This window comes from Hordeum vulgare, chromosome 1H, assembly GCF_904849725.1.
Source record: "Hordeum vulgare subsp. vulgare chromosome 1H, MorexV3_pseudomolecules_assembly, whole genome shotgun sequence".
Classification (NCBI taxonomy): Eukaryota; Viridiplantae; Streptophyta; class Magnoliopsida; order Poales; family Poaceae; genus Hordeum; species Hordeum vulgare.
This window is the reverse complement of record NC_058518.1, coordinates 496,600,122-496,620,222: the sequence shown is the minus strand read 5'-3', so window position 1 is coordinate 496,620,222 and position 20,101 is coordinate 496,600,122. Positions and strand designations below refer to the sequence as shown.

The following is a 20,101-nucleotide window of genomic DNA, read 5'->3' as shown; positions in this document are numbered from 1 at the left end:
TCCAAGCTTGCATTGCTATTCTCAACCAAGGAAGACAAAGGCATATCATTAGGATCTAGAGGAACACCTTTACTAGCAAACAATTTCATCAACTCATCCATCTTAGCACTCAAAGAGTTAATTTCTTCTATAGCATGCACTTTTTTACTAGTAGGTGACCTTTCAGTGTGCCATTGAGAATAGTTTGTCATGATATTATCTAGGAGTTTTGTGGCTTCTCCTTGTGTGATTTCCATGAAAGTTCCATCGGAGGCGGAATCCAAGATATTTTGAGAAGCAAAATTCAAACCAGCATAGAATATTTGTATAATCATCCAGAGACTCAAGCCATGAGCAGGACAATTTCTAATCATCAATTTCATTCTCTCCCAAGATTGTGCAACATGTTCATGATCTAGTTGCTTAAAATTCATGATATAATTACGGAGAGAGATAATCTTAGCCGGTGGAAAATACTTGGAAATATAAGCATCTTTACACTTGTTCCAAGAATCAATACTATTTTTGGGTAAAGATGAAAACCAAGTTTTTGCTCGATCTCGTAACGAGAACGGAAATAGCTTCAATTTAATCACATCTTTATCCACATCTTTCTTCTTTTGCATATCGCATAACTCAATGAAGGTATTAAGATAGGATGCGACATGTTCACTGGGAAGGCCGGAAAGTTGCTCTTTCATAACAAGATTCAACAAGGCAGCATTGATTTCACATGATTCCGCACTGGTGGCGGGAGCAATCGGAGTACTAATAAAATCATTATTATTAGTATTCGAGAAGTCACACAATTTGTTGTTTTCAGTCATGGTGACTCAGCAAGCAGACAAGCACACAAGCGAACATAAAGCAAGCGAAAGAAAAGGGCGAACAAAAAAGGAAAATATTTTTGTATTTTTTTCAGAAGTGGGGGAGAGGAAAACGAGAGGTGATACGTCTCCGTCGTATCTACTTTTCCAAACTCTTTTGCCCTTGTTTTGGACTCTAATTTGCATGATTTGAATGGAACTAACCCGGACTAACGCTGTTTTCAGCAGAATTGCCATGGTGTTGTTTTTGTGCAGAAATAAAAGTTCTCGGAATGACCTGGAAATTTACGAGGATTTTTTGTGGAGTATATAAAAAATACTGGCGCAAGAATCAACCGAAGGAGTGGAGCGTGGAGCCCACAAGCCCACTAGGAGCGGGCCCCCCTAACCGCGCCTAGCAGGCTTGTGGGGCCCACAGAGCTCCACCGCCTCCAACTCCAGCTCTATTTAGTCCCTTTCATCCGGAAAAAAAATCAAGGAGAAGAGTTCATTGGGTTTTACAATACGGAGGCGCCGCCACCACCTGTTCTTCCTGTGGAGGGCAGATCTGGTGTCCGTTCTGGGCTCCGGAGAGGGGAGATCGTCGCCATCGTCATCGCCAACCTTCCTTCATCGCCAATTCCATGATGCTCTTCACCATTCCTGAGTAATCTCATCGTAGGCTTGCTGGACGGTGATGGGTTGGATGAGATCTATCATGTAATCGAGTTAGTTTTGATGGGGATTGATCCCTAGTATCTGTTGGAATTATGCCCTAGAGGCAATAATAAATATAGTTATTATTATAATTCCTGTATCAAGATAACCGTTTATTATCCATGCTATAATTGTATTGAATGAAGACTCATTTACATGTGTGGATACATAGACAAAACACTGTCCCTAGCAAGCCTCTAGTTGGCTAGCCAGTTGATCAAAGATAGTCAGTGTCTTCTGATTATGAACAAGGTGTTGTTGCTTGATAACTGGATCACGTCATTAGGAGAATCACATGATGGACTAGACCCAAACTAATAGACGTAGCATGTTGATCGTGTCATTTTGTTGCTACTGTTTTCTGCGTGTCAAGTATTTGTTCCTATGACCATGAGATCATATAACTCACTAACACCGGAGGAATACTTTGTGTGTATCAAACGTCGCAACGTAACTGGGTGACTATAAAGATGCTCTACAGGTATCTCCGAAGGTGTTCGTTGAGTTAGTATGGATCAAGACTGGGATTTGTCACTCCGTGTGACGGAGAGGTATCTCGGGGCCCACTCGGTAATACAACATCACACACAAGCCTTGCAAGCAATGTAACTTAGTGTAAGTTGCGGGATCTTGTATTACAGAACGAGTAAAGAGACTTGCCGGTAAACGAGATTGAAATAGTTATGCGGATACTGACGATCGAATCTCGGGCAAGTAACATACCGAAGGAGAAAGGGAATGACATACGGGATTATATGAATCCTTGGCACTGAGGTTCAAACGATAAGATCTTCGTAGAATATGTAGGATCCAATATGGGCATCCAGGTCCCGCTATTGGATATTGACCGATGAGTCTCTCGGGTCATGTCTACATAGTTCTCGAACCCACAGGGTCTGCACACTTAAGGTTCGACGTTGTTTTATGCGTATTTGAGTTATATGGTTGGTTACCGAATGTTGTTCGGAGTCCCGGATGAGATCACGGACGTCACGAGGGTTTCCGGAATGGTTCGGAAACGAATATTGATATATAGGATGACCTCATTTGATTACCGGAAGGTTTTCGGAGTTACCGAGAATGTACCGGGAATGACGAATGGGTTCTGGGAGTTCAACGGGGGGGCAACCCACCCCGGGGAAGCCCATAGGCCTTGAGGGTGGCGCACCAGCCCTTAGTGGGCTGGTGGGACAGCCCAAAAGGGCCCTATGCGCATTGGTAGAAAAATCAAAGAGAAAAAAAAGGAGGAGGTGGGAAAGGAAAGAAGGACTCCACCCACCAAACCAAGTAGGACTCGGTTTGGGGGGAAGTCCTTCCCCCCTTTGGCTCGGCCGACCCCCCAAGGCAAGGTGCCCCCTCTCCCACCTATATATACGGAGGTTTTAGGGCTGATTTGAGACGACTTTTCCACGGCAGCCCGACCACATACCTCCACGGTTTTTCCTCTAGATCGCGTTTCTGCGGAGCTCGGGCGGAGCCCTACTGAGACGAGATCATCACCAACCTCCGGAGCGCCGTCACGCTGCCGGAGAACTCTTCTACCTCTCTGTCTCTCTTGCTGGATCAAGAAGGCCGAGATCATCGTCGAGCTGTACGTGTTCTGAACGCGGAGGTGCCGTCCGTTCGGCACTAGATCGTGGGACTGATCGCGGGATAGTTCGCGGGGCGGATCGAGGGACGTGAGGACGTTCCACTACATCAACCGCGTTCACTAACGCTTCTGCTGTACGGTCTACAAGGGTACGTAGATCACTCATCCCCTCTCGTAGATGGACATCACCATGATAGGTCTTCGTGCGCGTAGGAAATTTTTTGTTTCCCATGCGACATTCCCCAACAGTATCCATTATATTCTGAGATTGATGTTGCTACTACTTTGCCATGCTTAATGCTTGTCACTAGGGCCCGAGTGCCATGATTTCACATCTAAACCTATTATGTTGTCGCCAATATATGTGTGTTCTAGATCCTATCTTGCAAGTTGTAGTCACCCACTATGTGTTGTGACCCGGCAACCCCGGAGTGACAATAGCCGGAACCACTCCCGGAGATGACCATAGTATGAGGAGTTCATGCATTCACTAAGTGCTAATGCTTTGTTCCGGTTCTCTATTAAAAGGAGAACCCTAAAATCCCGTAGTTTCCATTAGGACCCCGCTGCCACGGGAGGGATGGACAGTAGATGTCATACAAGTTCTTTTCCCTAAGAACGTATGACTATATACGGAATGCATGCCTACATTACATTGACGAACTGGAGATAGTTACATATCTCTCCGTGTTATAACTGTTGCATGATGAATATCATACGGCACAATCATCCATCACCTATCCAATTCCTACGAGTTTTTCCTACTGGTCCTTGCTACTGTTACTCTGTTGCTACTGTGTCACTGCTGCTACTGTTACTCTGTCGCTACTGCTGTTGCTGCTGCTACTGTTGCTATCACACTACTCTGCTACTGATACTTTGCTGCAGATACTAAGTCTTTCAGGTGTGGTTGAATTGACAACTGAACTGCTAATACTTGAGAATATTCTTTGGCTGCCCCTTGTGTCGAATCAACAAATTTGGGTCGAATACTCTACCCTCGAAAACTGTTGCGATCCCCTATAATTGTGGGTTATCAAGAGGCAAAAGGAAAATAAAGTAAATGCAAGATATGAGTTTGCGATAGTTACTTGGATATGCTTCACTTTGAATACTCCCCGGCAACGACGCCAGAAATTCTTCTTGCCACCTCTTGAGTTGTGTTGGTTTTTCCCTTGAAGAGGAAAGGGTGATGCATCATAGTAGCGATAAGTATTTCCCTCAGTTTGAGAACCAAGGTATCAATCCAGTAGGAGTATCAAGATGAGGCACCAGTGTACCTGCGCAAAAACAAACAAACTTGTACCCAACGCTATAAAGGGGTTGTCAATCCCTTCACGATTATTTGCAAGGTGAGATCTGAAGGTGGAAAGTGGAACAAAGTAAAAGTGTAGATCTGAAAATATGATGTGAAGTAGACCCGGGGGCCATAGTGTTCACTAGAGGCTTCTCTAATGATAGCAAGTATTACGGTAGGTGAACGAATTACTGTCGAGCAATTGATAGAATCGCGCAAAGTCATGATGATATCTAAGGCAATGATCATACATATAGGCATCACGTCCGAGACAAGTAGACCGATAATGTCTGCATCTACTACTATTACTCCATACTCGACCGCTATCCAGTATGCATCTAGTGTATTGAGTTCATAACAAACAGAGTAACGCCTTAAGCAAGATGGCAACAACAAGATGCGTGCCTCGCTACCCCTTCTGTCACTAGGCGAGTACACCGCACCGTATGAACCCAAAACCAAGCACTTCTCCCATTGCAAGAATTATAGATCAAGTTAGCCAAATGAAACCCACAACTCGAAGAGAATTACAAGGATACGAAATCATGCATATAAGAGATCAGAGGAGACTCAAATAATATTCATAGATAATCTGATCATAAATCCACAATTGATCGGATCTCGACAAATACATCGCAAAAGAAAGTTACATCAGATAGATCTCCATGAAGATCATGGAGAACTTTGTATTGAAGATCCAAGAGAGAAAAGAAGCCATCTAACTACTAGCTATGGACCCGAAGGTCTGTGGTGAACTACTCACGCATCATCGGAGAGGCAATGGTGTTGATGAAGAAGCCCTCCGTGTCCGAATCCCCCTCCGACAGGGCACCAGAATGGTCCCTAGATGGGATCTTGCGGAGAGAGAAGCTTGCAGCGGCGGAAAAGTATTTTCGTGGCTCTCTTTGGTGGTTTTGGATATTTAGAGAATTTATAGGCAGAAGAGGTAGGGCAAAGGAGCCACGAGGGGCCCACAAGCCGGCTAGGCGCCCCCCGAGGCCGCGGCTAGGGGGCTTGTGACCTGTGATACGTCTCCAAAGTATCTATAATTTTTGATGGTTCCATGCTATTATCTTGTCAAACTTTGGATGTTTTGTATGCCTTTTATATCTCTTTTGGGACTAACTTATTAACTCAGTGTCAAGTGCCAGTTCCTGTTTTTGCCATGTTTTTGACCCTTTTCAGAGGAGAATATTAAACGGAGTCCCAACGGAATAAAACCAAGGCACAGGGCATCGAAGGAGGCCACAAGCCCCCTAGGCTCGGCCAGGGGGTGCGCCTAGCAGGCTTGTGGGCCCCCTGGGGCTCCTCTGCCCTAATTCTTCCGCCTATAAATCCCCTAAAATTCCAAAACCACGGGAGAGAGCCATGAAAATTCTTTTCCGCCGCCGCAAGCTTCTGTCTCCGCAAGATCCCATCTGGGGCACGTTCTGGTGCCCTGCCGGAGGGGGGATTCAGATACGGAGGGCTTCATCATCAACACCATTGCCTCTCCGATGATACGCGAGTAGTTCACCATAGACCTTCGGGTCCATAGCTAGTAGCTAGATGGCTTCTTCTCTCTCTTATATCTTCAATACAAAGTTCTCCATGATCTTCATGGAGATCTATCCGATGTAATCTTCTTTTGTGGTGTGTTTGTCGAGATCCGATGAATTGTGGATTTATGATCATATTATCTATGAATCTTATTTGAGTTTCTTCTGATCTCTCATATGCATGATTTCATATCCTTGTAATTCTCTTCGAGTTGTGGGTTTTGTTTGGCCAACTTGATCTATGATTCTTGCAATGGGGGAAGTGCTTGGTTTTGGGTTCATATCATGCGGTGACCTCACCCAGTGACAGATTTGGTAGCGAGGCACGCATCGTTTTGTTGCCATCAAGGGTAAAAAGATGGGGTTTATATCTGTTGCATGAATATATCCCTCTACATCATCTTGCTTAAGGCGTTACTTTGTTTGTCATGAACTCAATACACTAGATGCATGCTGGATAGTGATACGTCTCAAACGTATCTATAATTTTTGATGGTTTCACACTGTTATCTTGTCAACTTTGGATGTTTTGTTTACCTTTTATGTCTTTTTTGGGACTAACTTATTAACTCAGTGCCAAGTGTCAGTTCCTGTTTTTTCTGTGTTTTTGACTCTTTTCAGATCTGATTTTGGAACGGAGTCCAAACGGAATAAAATCCCCAAAATGATTTTTTCCAGAACGGAAGAAGATCGGGAGGCTTGAGGGCCAAGCAAGTGGGCCCACAGGGAGCCCACAAGCCCAGTTGCCGCGGCCAGGGAGGAGGCCGCGGTAACCAAGCTTGTGCCCCCCCTAGCGCTCCCCTGCCCTAGGTCTTTGGCCTATAAATTCCCTAAAAATCCAGAAAAAATGAGGGCGTCCACAAAACACTTCTCCGCCGCTGCAAGCTTCCGTTTCCGCGAGATCTCATCTGGAGACCCTTCCCGGTGCCCTGTCGGAGGGGACTTTGGAGTTGGAGGGCTTCTTCATCAACATCATCGCCCCTCCAATGACTCGTGAGTAGTTTACTTCAGACCTACGGGTCCGTAGTTAGTAGCTAGATGGCTTCTTCTCTCTCTTGGATCTTCAATACAAAGTTCTCCATGATCTTCATGGAGATCTATCCGATGTAATCCTGTTTGGCGGTGTGTTTGTCGAGATCCGATGAATTGTGGATTTGTGATCAGATTATCTATGATAGATATTTGAGTCTTTGCTGATTTCATATATGCATGATTTGATATCCTTGGAAGTCTCTCCGAGTCTTGGGTTTTGTTTCGCCAACTAGATCTATGATTCTTGCAATGGGAGAAGTGCTTGGTTTTGGGTTCATACCATGTGGTGACCTTTCCAAGTGACAGAAGGGGCAGAAAGGCACGCATCGTGTTGTTGCCATCAAGGGTAACAAGATGGGCTTTTATCGTAGATATGAGATTGTCCATCTACATCATGTCATCTTGCTTAAGGCGTTACTCTGTTCTCATGAACTTAATACACTAGATGCATGCTGGATGGTGGTCGACGTGTGGAGTAATAGTAGTAGATGCAGAAAGTATCGGTCTACTTGTTTTGGACATGATGCCTATAGATATAATCATTGCCATAGATAACGTCACGACTTTGCACGGTTCTATCAATTGCTCGACAGTAATTCGTTCACCCACCATCTACTTGCTTTCATGAGAGAAGCCACTAGTGAACACTACGGCCCCCGGGTCTATTCACACCTATCGTTTCCACTTTTGCTTTTACTTTGCTTTGTTACTTTGTTGCTTTCAGTTCTCACTTGGCAAACAATCTATAAGGGATTGACAACCCCTTCATAGCGTTGGGAGCAAGCTCTTTGTGTTTGTGCAGGTACTTGTGATATTCCTTCACTGGATCGATACCTTGGTTCTCAAAACTGAGGGAAATACTTACCGCCGTTGTGCTACATCACCCTTTCCGCTTCGAGGGAACACCAACGCAAGGCTCCAAGGCCACGGGGGAAATCCTTTGCATATTTGCCTAGGAAGTCCCTAAAGGCGTAGCCATAGCAGAAGGATTCCTGGTGCCGTTGTTGAGGAGTATCAAGACAAGAATAGTCTCCCGTCGGCACGCTTGTTTCTGGCACCGTTGGAAGGTCTTTTGTTGCAGTAGCAGAAGAATTTCTGGCGCCGTTGCCGGGGAAGGAGATATCTATCCAAGTAGGTCTCACAAACTGATCTCTTGCATTTACTTTTTTTTGCGAGTTGCCTCTCGTTTTCCTCTCCCCCAGTTCACATTTGCCTTTTTTCGTTATCCTTTTTCGTTCTCCCTTTTCTCTCGCTTTATTTCTGTTCGCTTGTGTGCCATGTGCCTTCAATATGCTTGCATCTTCGCTTGCTGAAAATCTAGTGATATGGATCCTCATCCACTTGCTAATCTCTTTAGGAGATCCAATTATGTTGATCCAATTGCTAGTGAGTTGAGTGCACTTGACTATCTTTATGGAGTTTTGCTTGAGATGCGTGAATCTGAAAATTGTGAGGAAGAAATTTATGAAGTGATTCACGAGGGCTACTTGGATGAAAAGCATGATTGCAATGGTTTCACTATAAATTCTATTAGTGACAATCATGCTAAAAATATGCAAAACCCTAAGCTTGGGGATGCTAGTTTTGCTATGACCAGTACTTATTGCAACAATCATGATTGGGGTGATGATCTTGAAAATTTGTTTAAACCTCATGATGAATATGATATTTGCAATAATACTGAAAGTGGGTTTGGAGAATTCATGACTTTGGTTGATGATAATCCCACTATTTTTGAAGAGCGTCAACTTTGCATGCATGTGGCTCATGAAAATAATATCCTATGTGATAGTTACCTTGTTGAATTCATTCATGATGCTACTGAAAATTACTATGAGAGAGGATCATATGCTTCTACTTATTGCAATAGTATCAAGCTTCCTCCCCATGTGTTGAAATTTTTGAAGCTATGCTTGTTTTGCCTTCCTATGCTAGTTGATTCTTGCTCCAACAAGTTGTTTGTTCACAAAATCCCTATGCATAGGAAGTGGGTTAGACTTAAATGTGCTAGCCATATGCTCCATGATGCTCTCGTTGTGTTTCAATCCTTACCTTATATGTGAGCATCATTGAAATCTATGCCTAGCTAAGGGCGTTAAACAATAGCGCTTGTTGGGAGGCAACCCAACGAATCTATCCTTTTTCTTTTTGTTTTGAGTTTTCCACACTTTCATAATTCTCTTATGATTGTGTTTTTTGTGTTTCTTTTTGCGTTTGTGCCAAGCAAAACGTTATGATTAGTCTTGGGGATGATCGTTTGGTCATGCTGGAAAAGACAGAAACTTTCTTCTCACGAAAAGAATATTTTTTTTCTGTAAGAGCTTTTGAGTTGATTCTTTTTGCTGCTGATTGCCACGCAAATTCTTCATACATTCGTAATTTGTCAGAATTTTTTAAGTGCCAGAAGTATACAGATTGCTACAGACTGGTCTGTTGTTAACAGATTCTGTTTCTGTTGTGTTGGTTGCTTATTTTGATGAAGCTATGGATAGTATCGGGGGTATTAGCCATGGAAGATTGAAAATATAGTAACCCAACATCAACATACGTAGAATTTAAGTTTGCTACAGTACCTAAGGAAGTGGTGGTTTGCTTTCTTATACTAATGTTATCACGAGTTTCTGTTTAAGTTTCGTGTTGTGAAGTTTTCAAGTTTTCGGTGAAGTTCTTATGGACAAAAAGGAAAAGAGTGGAAAGAGCTCAAGCTTGGGGATGCCCAAGGCACCCCAAGATGATTCAAGGATGTCGTAAAAGCCTAATCTTGGGGATGCCCCGGGAAGGCATCCCCTCTTTCGTCTTCAATCCATCGGTAACGTTACTTGTGGCTATATTTTTATTCACCACATGTTATGTGTTTTGCTTGGAGCGTCTTGTATCGTAGGAGTCTTTTAGTTTTGTTATGTCACAATCATCCTTTCTGCACACCTATAGAGAGAGACATGCACTCACCGTGATTTTTTCGAGCTTCACTTATATCCTTTGGTAGACAATTCAGCTCACATGTGCTTCCCTTATATCTTTTGAGCTAGTTGATTTTGCTCTATGTGCTTCACTTATATCTTCTAGAGCACAGCGGTGCGTGGCTTGGTAGTTGATCTATGCTTTGAAAGTAGTCCCAAAAGGGGTTGTTATCCAAAGGGATATGAAAACTTCCACCTTCATGTGCATTGAATAGTTAGAGAAGTTTGATTCATCTCAATTAGTTTTGAGTTGTGGTTGTGGTAATATTGAATTATGCTAGTAAGGTGTTGTGAATCTATAAATACTTGTGTTGAAGTTAGTGATTCCCGTAGCATGCACGTATGGTGAACCGCTATGTGATGAAATCTGAGCATGATTAGTCTATTGATTGTCATCCTTTGTGTGGCAGTCGGGATCGCGCGATGGTTTATACCTACCAACCCTTCCCCTAGGAGTATGCGTTGAATGCTTTGTTTCGATTACTACTAAAACTTTTGCAACAAGTATATGAGTTCTTCATGACTAATGTTGACTCCATGGTTTAGATGCAATTTCACCTTCCACCATCACTATCTTCTTAGTGCCGTGCAACTTTCGCCGGTGCACAAAACCCACCATTAGCCTCCCTCAAAACAGCCACCATACCTACCTACTATGGCTTTTTCAAAGTCATTCCGAGATATATTGCCATGCAACTACCACCATGACATGTGCCACCACGTCTACATTGCCATTGCATGATCGTAAGATAGCTAGCATGTTGTTTCCATTAATGTCCATGCCATGTAGATCATTGTCACGGTACACTACCGAAGGCATTCCATATAGAGTCATTGTTCCTCTAAGTTTTGAGTTGTAAGTGTGATGATCATCATTGATGGAGCATTGTCCCATGTGAGGAAATAAAAGAGGCCAAAGATGCCCACCAAAAAAAAAGAGGCCAAAGAGCCCATCCAAAAAAAGAGAAAAAGAGAGAAGGGACAATGCTACCACCTTTCCACACTTGTACATATTAAGCACCATGATCTTCATGATTGAGAGTCTCTCATTTTGTCACCACCATATAGCTAGTGGGAAATTTTCATTATATAACTTGGCTTGTATATTCCAATGATAGGCTTCCTCAAAATTGCCTTAGGTCTTCGTGAGCAAGCAAGTTGGATGCACACCCACTAGTTTTCTTTAAGAGCTTTCACATACTCTTAGCTCTAGTGCATCATTTGTATGGCATTCCCTACTCATTCACATTGATATCTATTGATGGGCATCTCCACAGCTCATTGATATGCCTAGTTAATGTGACCATCTTCTCCTTGTTGGTCTTGGAACCTCCACCACACTCCACACCACTTATAGTGCTAAAACCATGGCTCACGCTCATGTATTGCGTGAGAGTTGAAAAAGTTTGAGAAAGTAAAGGTGTGAAAACAATTACTTGGCCAATACCGAGGTTGTGCATGATTTAAATTCGTTGTGCAATGATGATAGAGCATAGCCAGACTATATGATTTTGTAGGATTAACTTTCTTTTGGCCTTGTTATTTTGAAAGTTCATGATTACTTTGCTAGTTTGCTTTAAGTATTATTGTTTCCATGTCAATAGCAAACTATTGTTTTGAATCTAATGGATCTGAACATTCACGTCACATAAGAGGAGTTACAAAGGACATCTATGCTAGGTAGCATGAAAGAATAAAAAATTCATTCTTTATCACTTCCCTACTCGAGGACGAGCAGGAGTTAAGCTTGGGGATGCTTGATACGTCTCAAACGTATCTATAATTTTTTATGGTTTCACGCTGTTATCTTGTCAACTTTGGATCTTTTGTTTACCTTTTATATCTTTTTTGGGACTAACTTATTAACTCAGTGCCAAGTGTCAGTTCCTGTTTTTTCTCTGTTTTTGACTCTTTTCAGATCTGATTTTGGAACGGAGTCCAAACGGAATAAAATCCCCAAAATGATTTTTTTCCAGAACGGAAGAAGATCGGGAGGCTTGAGGGCCAAGCAAGTGGCCCACACGGAGCCCACAAGCCCTGTTGCCGCGGCCAGGGGGAGGCCGCGACAACCAAGCTTGTGCCCCCCTGGCGCTCCCCTGCCCTCGGTCTTTGGCCTATAAATTCCCTAAAAATACAGAAAAAATCAGGGCGTCCACGAAAACACTTTTCCGCCGCCGCAAGCTTCCGTTTCCGCGAGATCTCATCTGGAGACCCTTCCCGGTGCCCTACCGGAGGGGACTTTGGAGTTGGAGGGCTTCTTCATCAACATAATCACCCCTCCAATGACTCGTGAGTAGTTCACTTCAAACCTACCGGTCCGTAGTTAGTAGCTAGATGGCTTCTTCTCTCTCTTGGATCTTCAATACAAAGTTCTCCATGATCTTCATGGAGATCTATTCGATGTAATCCTCTTTGGCGCTGTGTTTGTCGAGATCCGATGAATTGTGGATTTGTGATCAGATTATCTATGATATATATTTGAGTCTTTGCTGATTTCTTATATGCATGATTTGATATCCTTGTAAGTCTCTCCGAGTCTTGGGTTTTGTTTGGCCAACTAGATCTATGATTCTTGCAATAGGAGACGTGCTTGGTTTTGGGTTCATACCATGTGGTGACCTTTCCAAGTGACAGAAGGGGCAGCAAGGCACGCATCGTGTTGTTGCCATCAAGGGTAACAAGATGGGCTTTTATCGTAGATATGAGATTGTCCATCTACATCATGTCATCTTGCTTAAGGCGTTACTCTGTTCTCATGAACTTAATACACTAGATGCATGCTGGATAGCGGTCGACGTGTGGAGTAATAGTAGTAGATGCAGAAAGTATCGGTCTACTTGTTTTGGACATGATGCCTATAGATATAATCATTGCCAAGATAACGTCACGACTTTGCGTGGTTCTATCAATTGCTCGACAGTAATTCGTTCACCCACCATCTACTTGCTTTCATGAGAGAAGCCACTAGTGAACACTACGGCCCCCGGGTCTATTCACACCTATCGTTTCCACTTTCGCTTTTACTTTGCTTTGTTACTTTGTTGCTTTCAGTTCTCACTTGGCAAACAATCTATAAGGGATTGACAACCCCTTCATAGCGTTGGGAGCAAGCTCTTTGTGTTTGTGCAGGTACTTGTGATATTTTTTCACTGGATCGATACTTTGGTTCAAAAAACTGAGGGAAATACTTACCGCCGTTGTGCTACATCACCCTTTCCACTTCGAGGGAACACCAACGCAAGGTTCCAAGGCCACGGGGGAAATCCTTTGCATATTTGCCTAGGAAGTCCCTAAAGGTGTAGCCATAGCAGAAGCATTCCTGGTGCCGTTGCTGAGGAGTATCAAGACAAGAATAGTCTCCCATCAGCACGCTTGTTTCTGGCGCCGTTGGAAGGTGTTTTGTTGCAGTAGCAGATAGAGGTCGATGTGTGGAGTAATAGTAGTAGATGCAGAAAGTATCGGTCTACTTGTCTCGGACGTGATGCCTATATGTATGATCATTGCCTTAGATACCGTCATAACTTTGCGCGATTCTACCAATTGCGCGACAGTAATTCGTTCACCCACCGTAATATTTGCTATCTTGAGAGAAGCCTCTAGTGAACACTATGGCCCCCGGGTCTACTTCACATCATATTTTCAGCCTTACACTTTTACTTTGTTGCACTTTCTGCCTTCAGATCTCACCTTGCAATCAATCGTGAGGGAATTGACAACACATTTATAGCGTTGGGTGCAAGTTTGTTGTTTTTGCGCACGTACATTGGCGCTTCGTCTTGATACTCCTACTGGATTGATACCTTGGTTCTCAAACTAAGGGAAATACTTACTGCTACTGTGCTGCATCACCCTTTCCTCTTCAAGGGAAAAAAACCAACGCAAGCTCAAGAGGTAGCAACCTCCCCCGAGGTCCTTTGCCTTGGTTCTCAAGTCCCCGGCGTATCTTCTGTTATGGAAAAAATCATTCCGCAGGTTTTATTCTGTTTGGACTCCGTTTAATATTCTCCTCTGAAAAAGGTCAAAACACGGAAAAACAGAAATTGGCACTTGGCACTGAGTTAATAGGTTAGTCCCAAAAAAGATATAAAATAGCATAATCATGCACATAAAACATCCAAAGTTGACAAGATAATAGCATGGAACCATCCAAAATTATAGATACGTTGGAGAAGTATTAGTTGCTACAGCAAAACAGGTCCAGGATCAGGTGGCGCGTATGTGTCCGATACCGTCTTCGGTCTGGGAGGTTATCCCTAATGGGGATAATTCGTTCACAATTAGTTTCCCATGGATGGAGGTGTTCTCGAGATTCGATGGTGTTGACCTTGGCATTCCAGCGCAAGATACTAGGCTCGCTTTCAGTCAGTGGAAGCCAGAGGATATTGTTCCTAAGTTGGAGTTGCACCAGACATGGGTAGACGTTACAGGGGTGTGCCCCATTCTATGCAACACTTTATGGGCATTTGGGCTGTTGGGACTCTAATTGACACTACAATTGATGTCGACCTTTTGTCTCTCCGACTCACAGGAGTAGTGTGTATTCTCGTGGGAATGGCTTCTCATGATTATTTCAAGAAGGTAGATGAGTTGGGGTCATATGTTCAGACTGACGGTATCTTATTACTGAAGGTGTATGAGTTCACTATTCTTCCAGAGCGAGAAGGCTTTGTGTCGGAACCCGACTTTATACCTCTTGTTTGGGTTACCAAGAACAAAGATGGTTTAGCTGATAGAAGCATGGAGGAGGATGCTATGGGTTATCATGGACATGGAGGTGCTTCAGTGCAAGGATATGGCAGGGTTATGAGTATGTCCATTGACCCCGGCCCATCCACTCAGGTGGGTTAGGTTCAGCGTTCTTCGGTGGCTCACATGTTGAGTGGCTTTGCTCTTACACCTTTTAATGTGAGTCCTAAAACTCCTAGAGGTATGGAGATAGTTCGTGAGCAAAGGAGGTATGGTGACTGGTGCTTGACGAATGGGATCGAGGCTGCGCAGGGCAATATTTTGATGTCTACTGTTGTGCATGAATCTATTGTTCTTGGCCCAGGTTCACCGGATTTGGATCTGCTCCGCAGCCCTCAGAAGACCGCACGGGGCGGTAGTCAGCTAGCTGCAGCCTTCAGCGCCCAGCCCATGAGCACGCCATACGGCATGGGCATTGTGCACCTACCAGACGCCGGCGCGACGGAGGCTGGTGGATCGGTTGTGCTGGTAGCTGCCACTACTGTTGTGACCACCATGGGTGCCCAGCCCACGAGCTCACCATGCGACGCACAAGTGGGTACAACCTGCTCGAGGATGGCTGGTATGTCGCCTATTGTGCGGCCTATTGGGTCTGTGGAGGAAGAAGGCCGTCCTGTGGAGCCTGCCGATGTGCGGCCTTCAGCAGAGGCAATGGATGGATGCGCCATTCCGGCGTGTTATACGCGAGTGGGGCAGCTGGAGGCTGTTGTACCAATAGTGGACATTGTGGTCGAGGGGGCTTCTACATCATCGCCGCCTCCTTCCACGATGTCGTCGGTGGTGGGTCTCGTTCGCAGCCGGTGGTGACACCCAGGCGCAGCGCATGTCACCCTACCACAACCGACGGAGCTTCAACCATGGACGAGGACACGCTTGCTAAGGCCATGCGTCGCAAGGCAGCGATGTTCACTCCTCCTCCTATGGGTACGTCTACTGCTAACAAATCCTTTCTTTCTTATTCCGCTTCGAAGTTATCATCTAGATTAGGTAATGTTGGAGTTTGTTTAGGAAGAAATGAGAAAGAAATTATTGTATCGGCTAACGCACTACTAGGAAAAGGCATGCTAGTGGCGCACCTGTTTTAGCTACTAATGACGCACTATAGGTGCGCCACTAGCATCACGCCATTAGAATTTTTTACTAATGGCGCACCACAGGTGCACCATTAGTATCTCGTATACTAATGGCGCACCAGGCAGTGCGCCAATAGTATAGCTCATGGTGCGTCATTAGTATGCCTCCCAGGTACGGCATTAGTATGCCTCTCAGGTGTGCCATTAGTATAGCTCATGGTACGCCACAGGTTATACTACCAGCTCTAAAAATAATCAATTATTATCCTCACACCCACAAGAAGGTTCAAGATAAACACATATTACACCACAATAAAAATATGTTTATAAACATGCACATACATTGAACGCAAGTTGACAAACAAATTAACCTAGAGGAAGCATAGTTTTGACCATCTTAACAATCATCTAGAACACACAAGTCACAAAAAGATAAGGACTGTTGGTTACTATGAGAGACTTCAGGTGGTCCAGAACACACAAGTTTGTATCTACATGCACAAAGTGCAAGCTCCAAAACACTCGAAACACCAAATGGTCTACAAGACAATAAGGTCCATGATTACAGGTTGGTTGGTCCATAAACACTAGAGAGTCATCATGTCCATGTGCATCAATAGGTTGAGTACCTGAAAACATTTTGCACAAATTTGTCAAGAAAGTGGAACCAGATCAAGTTGTTAAAATCTCATATGCGTATTAAAAATATTCGATCAAAAGATTATCATGATATCATAGTTAACAATATAGTTTCTATAAAAGTTATAATCATCTCATATGCTATTATATAGAACTATGTTCCAGTGCTTGTAGTTTTATCAACAATGAATGCATTGAGCATCTTAAACAAAGATTGTCATGATATCATAGTTAACAATATCGTTTCTATGTGGTTATTTTCACATGTTGACACACATTTGTCTTCTACTAATAAGAAACTAACATTTATTATCATGAAGTCGAGGTCGTTGCCCCTCCTCACATGGATTGTGGCAGTGCCTAAAATGGAATTAGAGCAAGATGTTTAAGCACAGTTAGAGCCCAACACAAAAAAATTGATGTGAGGTGCACAATTATTCATAAATGAGAATATACTTCTAGGAAACCCATAATAGAAGAGATCTGAGCTGTTGCAAATGTGCTAGCAAGTACCATCAGTTTGCAGCATTTGCTGAAATAAAAGAGATCTGAGCTGTTGTTCTGCACAACGCGATCTTCATGAGATGATTTTATTGTAGAACAATCTGCATCGAAACCCATAATAGGCTAGTGACGTGCCATATTTTTTTGTAAACTGTTTGCTCTTATTAACTGGTTATGTCTGTTTTCAGTTCCTCATCTGTATGCTATATAGATTTGTGTTGAGCCCAAGTATGTCAAATCACGATTCATGATGCAAGAAATATTTTGTCTATAACAGGAAGAGGGTGTTAACATCACTGTGAATTCTCTTGGCGCCCGGGTGCAGCCCCACGTAGCACTGCGTCGCCGCCACCTGTAGTTCAGATTCCCCAAAAATCCAATTCAAACCACCAAAACCAAATCGCCCCAGAGAGAGAGATCCTAGAAGCATGCCAAACTAACAGATGCACGCGGCGAGGCCAATTTGGGATGCAATGCCAGAATGACAATGACTCCCGGATCCACTGCACATAGCCCTCCGTTAACAGATGAATCACTGAGATCTGAATCTAACTACTATCAAAGAATGGAATAATACCATACATACTAAACTATTAGTCTTGGTTGCAGCAGACCAAATGCAGTGCACTTCAGGTCCCTAGTAAACTACATCATCCCTATATCAAACTTTCTATGTCTCAAGTAGCCCAGTGTGTGCCTCCCAAACTAAAGAAAGATTCATCCGCCATTTCCAGCCACCTGGATGTCTGGATGGCCACGTGGTCCTAGCTGTTGATTGACACCGCAGCATAGCAACCGAGTAAACGGTTGACAAGGCCATTATCACATAACATGGAGGGCTACATGCATTTACTGCATTTTCTTTAACACGATGAAGACTCTGCGCTACCGTAAAAATGGGCACAACGCCCTCATGACTGAATACAGTGCAAAATCTGTAGTACCTGTTTAGCGTTCTTCAGCACCAGTTTACCAAGCGTCCGATGGAGAACTGCATACGACCAAAAAAAAAGGTAATGTCAGCCAAGCTGCAATTTCAAAAACAAGACCTTGACCTGACAATGTTGACATCTGATTTCAACAAACAAATCAAATGTATCATCATTTTAGTTCCGCAGCTAGAGGTTAATTAATTGCGTCATTCTGTCCGACGGATGTACGCCATTTCTGTCCCTCACCCTTGGGATCTACTGTGTTTCCTTTTCGTATTCGGTTGCCACGCGTGCCATGAGTTTTTCAAAGCAACGAGCAGCATGAGAATCAAGACGGTTTCTTGTATCAAAGCACAGGCGATGCATAATATCTGCTGCCGACTATGTTTACCATCTATTATGCTGTGGTGGCGAAGAAGGTTCGTGATGATGGATCCAGGATGAAGAGAATTCGCAGTGATGTTAACACCCTCTTCCTGTTATAGACAAAATATTTCTTGCATCATGAATCGTGATTTGACATACTTGGGCTCAACACAAATCTATATAGCATACAGATGAGGAACTGGAAACAGACATAACCAGTTAATAAGAGCAAACAGTTTACAAAAAAATATGGCACATCACTAGCCTATTATGGGTTTTGATGCAGATTGTTCTACAATAAAATCATCTCATGAAGATCGCGTTGTGCAGAACAACATCTCAGATCTCTTTTATTTCAGCAAATGCTGCAAACTGATGGTACTTGCTAGCACATTTGCAGAGTATAAAGTGTGATCCACCAGTTAGTTCAATAAAGATATCTAAACACACCAATTCAAATTCTACCGAACAATGGTCAGTGGTCACTAATATCATGTTGTCAAATAGCTAAGTATACCACACTTCTACAGCACCCCCAAAGCAATTGGGTTCACAAAATCATCATAAATAAGTCATTCCTGATTGATAAACAAAATTATCCAAAAACATTTATACCGGGCCATGGTCCAATTCAGACAGTTCGGCAAACTATAGGTTACAGTACATCCAAAATAGCAGCTCCAGGCATGAACTTACAACTCCTGCAGAACACCAAGAATAAGAAAGAAGCATACCATTGCATCCATTGACCATGGTATCCAGTTGTTCCCTTCGAACCTCCAAGGGTGACGGCGGCACTGACATGACCCCACCTGCACAAGTTGACCAAACCAATTGCTCACGCTATGTGCTGTGGTAACAAAAATCCAAGACATCGTTGCAGCAGTCCAAATAAAGTAGTACATTATCTTTGAAAAATACTATGATGTTAGGAACGCCGAAGATAATTCGGCTTAAGAGGAACAATATCGAAAATTCATGTACATACAGGGGATCTGGGTGATGTAGAGATGCAGCTGATGCCCGTCCTTAAGCCTCCACCGCCCATCAGTGCCAAAGGTGACCAACCAACTTGGTGGGTTGTCTGTACCGATCTCGGCATAGATGAGGTGGAGGAGCGCGCGGCGGGCGATGACCTCGGCATGGGCGTCATGGACGAGGTCACTGCGAGGTCTGAAGCGTGCTGCGCCGAGGCATTTGGTGCCGGTGGCGAGGGAGAGGACGGTGGGTTGAGTGGGTTCTCCGGGGAGGAGAGCAGGAAGGCGGTGGGGACGGTGGACTCGCGCCCCTGTGGCTTTCCCTTCTTGGGGAGGGCACGGTACTGGCGGAGGGCGGCCGAGGAGGCGGCCTCAGCCCACTGGACGCCGTCTTGCGGAGGCGCGGAGGTGGTGGGAGAGACGTAGGCGCCGTCGTGTAGATCTCGATCCGACGGTCGCCTGCGCCGGGGAAGGCGTCGTCTTTCGGTGCGGAGGAGAAGTAGCCGTTGGCTTGTGGAGAGACAGAGGAGAAGTAACCATTGTCGTGGAAGACGGTGGGGTCCGAGACCGAGGACGGCGGGGGGCGGAGGTCGCGATGGTAGGGAGGTGGTAGTCGGACATGGAGGGGAGGGGGAGGGGGAGGTGGTGGCGATGGAGATGGGGGAGGAAATGGATGCTGGGAAAATTTGGAATAATCGTTTGGCAGTAGTGGCGCACTGGGTAGTGGTGCGCCATTACTAGTTGAACTAGTAATGGCGCACTCTGCCCCGGTGCGTCATTAGTAGTTCTGCAAAAAAAATATATAGTAGTGGCACACTGGGTGAGTGGTGCGCCATTACTAGTTAAACTAGTAATGGGGCACTCTGCCCCGGTGCGCCATTAGTACTTTTGAAAGAAAAAGGTTTGTTAGTAGTGGTGCACCGTGTGTGTGGTGCGTCATTAGT

The 20,101-nt window shown here is 44.2% G+C and overlaps 1 pseudogene; it reads right to left on the bottom strand.

Moving 5' to 3' along the window:
* Window positions 1–17,150: 17,150 nt before the first annotated feature.
* LOC123401945 lies at window positions 17,151–19,778 on the bottom strand (annotated as a pseudogene).
* Window positions 19,779–20,101: the final 323 nt, after the last annotated feature.